We start from the raw sequence: 2,800 nt of genomic DNA, 5'->3' as shown, positions 1-2,800 counted from the left end.
TGCAACCACTGTCACTTTACACTGTTTTGTGTCATTTTGTGCAACAAAGGTTGAGATTTTGTGAAAACAAATGAATCATTTTATAGTTTATCTGCAGGACAGAGTTCCTGTTAGTTTCACTTGTGATGTTGAACTGCTGATTCTGTTGTAGGCAGGGCAGGAAAATCTGATAAGTTTAATGCATTCTCTGTGTGGGAAATCTGGCATCTTTTGAATTGTAAAAATTCAGTAGCACTGCGATGACACTTACAGTAGCAGCCTGCACAAACCTCGGTGTGTGTGTCTGTGTTTATCAAACACACCCATCAACTTACGAAGGCGGTTGTTTTCAAGAGTCTTCCTGTTTGTTGTCGTCATGTCTGCTCTCCAGAGAAATCCATCAGTTGATCTCGATAATGACTGAAGGGTGCATGTAAAGTCATGTAATAGCTCGTATCAAAATAGCTCTCATTCCATCTCTGATTCTAAGTAGTCAATTGCAATAACTCCAACCTCCAGCATTATAAAAAGAGCAGCTGTCGAATGCAAAGGCCTCGCTGACCACAGACGTGACTGTAAAAACAGCAGCTGTAAACTGCAAAATATAAATTGTACAAAAGCAATTAAAGGGATTGAGGGGGGGGGGGCTTCTTTTTTTTTTAAATTTTTTTATTTAGGTCCTGCAGATTTAACTCGAGGACTGCAGAAACAAATATTAAAGGGAGAAACATTAGCTGACACAAGCACGTGTTAAATGACACCATGCAGGTGAACCGTCCTGCAGTTTTTACTCACTGAGAGCTGCTTGGGTTTACTGACCAGAGAAGTCAGTGTAGCTATTGTTTGCAGAAATAAAGTTCTTGTTAACTTAAAATGTATGTGCGAGTGAAAGCCTCATCCTATAGTTTTTAATATTTCCCGGAGCTGTTTTCCTTTTTTAAATACTGGTGTTATAGCATTCTGCAGTATACTAATGGCAAAATGTACTGATCTGATTACATAAGTCAATCTGAGTGTAATGATGTCCTTGAGTCTTTCCAATGAATACAATCCATTTAAAAATGTTATCAAAGAACTGCGTATCTGTCAGAGACACTGTGATGATATCTGCTGTGAGGGTTCAGAGTTGTTTTGTTCTGGGAGTCATTAAGAGTTTTGCTAACTCTGTGCAGCTCCGTGTCTTCCTTACATGCCAGAGCACCTGATAACAATTTGAATCATCTGAGCAAACTGTCATATCTCTATCTGTCTGCCCCTCTAAGGTCAAACGTGTTTGTGTGAAATGGCTGTGGTAGCAGGCTGTTGTCGGGAAGACATTTATATTAAGTTGCATGTGAAAACCCTGACCTACACACTCGACCACGACTCTAACCTACTTGTTTACAGGTTTCTTTCCCACTGAAAATGTTTTCACTCAAACTGGAGAGGAAATCCCTCAGAAAACAGCCAACCTAGCGGTGGAAAGTCACGAAAAAGTTATTGGAAAAGTAAAGCCGTGAGCCCCGTGTGCTACTAAAAAGTTAAAAAAAAAAAATGGATTCAAAGCTAAAGCGTGAAATATCCTTTATGTGTTTCATGTAGTTTTCTGTGTTCATCGGTTGTTTCAAGTGTGATGAAAACTAATTGGAGATCACAGTTAACTCAGATCTAATATTACAACTGCATCAGTGAGTGTCAGCACGGTCCACCGGTTTTCTGCTCACACAGCTGGCTATTAGAGCCGTATGGCAGGCTGATACGGGGCCATTAGAGGTGTGTGTGTGTGTGTGTGTGTGTGTGTGTGTGTGTGTGTGTGTGAGTGCTCTGGGACAGGGACGCAGGTGCTCCGTGGGCTGATATTACCCAGGATGCTCGAGGTGGGGGCGTGGGGGTTATAGGGGGAAGGAGGCTCTCTGCGGAGCTCGCAAACACACCTGTGATCCCCTGCTAGCACGCTCACGCATTCAAACACACACACTCTGTCCCCTCAGCCCCTGCGCTGGAGCACGTTAATACACACTCTGATAAACAGGCTAATACTCGCAGCGGCAGCACTTCACACACCATTGAACGCAACACACGGTAATCAGCGAAGCCAACACGTGGCACTGTGTGTGTCTGTGTGTGATGTTTTGGAGGCTTCTGTGGCCTTTGTGCGCACTGCCTTGCATGTAAGCAACAAACAGCGTGTAGTGAAACATTTGAGAAAGTTATACATGCAAACCAGTTTTTACATTTTTAACTTGGAGTCCACATTGCAGCACACTAGTGGCATAATGAGGGCCTTTATTTTTTCATCTACTGTGCCCTGCTCCTTTGGGCGCCCTGATGACTTCTTGTAGTCAACTAAAACGCTCATATGATTTGTAGCTTGCAATAAGTATGGGTAGCACTAATTTGCACAGAACCCATGAAAATGTACAACACGTTAGTCTTGAGCCAGCCCTCATTTCTTTATATTTTGCTTAGCAAAATATTGCTAAGCAGTGCTTGCTAAGCAGTCTTCAGGAATAGTTCTCCAGGTTTCTTGAAGGACATTCAAAGCTCTTCTGTGGATGTTTCTGCCTTTTGTTCTGTTCTCTGTCAACATGATCCCACTATGCTTCAATAATGCTGAGATCCATGACTGACAGTGTTCCAGTTATGCTTTTACTGCATTGCCAGTGTGTTCAGGATCATTGTCAAGTCAAAAATTGAAGCTGTTGCCAATCTAACAGTACAATCATAATTTTATCACTTTTGACAAGATCTCCAACACCACTGGCTGAAATGCAAACCCAAACCATGACAGAGCCTCCACCCTGTTTTACAGATGGGTGTATTCACTCATTATTGTACTCTC

The 2,800-nt window shown here is 42.3% G+C and overlaps 1 protein-coding gene across 1 annotated transcript in view; it reads right to left on the bottom strand.

The window, feature by feature from the left end:
• Positions 1-2,800, bottom strand: part of LOC134621375 (gamma-crystallin S-like) — a 65,585-nt gene that overhangs the window by 31,905 nt on the left and 30,880 nt on the right. The gene's annotated exons all lie outside the window — the stretch shown is intronic.

Source organism: Pelmatolapia mariae, linkage group LG23, assembly GCF_036321145.2.
Source record: "Pelmatolapia mariae isolate MD_Pm_ZW linkage group LG23, Pm_UMD_F_2, whole genome shotgun sequence".
Classification (NCBI taxonomy): domain Eukaryota; kingdom Metazoa; phylum Chordata; class Actinopteri; order Cichliformes; family Cichlidae; genus Pelmatolapia; species Pelmatolapia mariae.
Note: the sequence above shows the minus strand (reverse complement) of the source record. Positions and strands in the feature narration are given on the sequence as shown.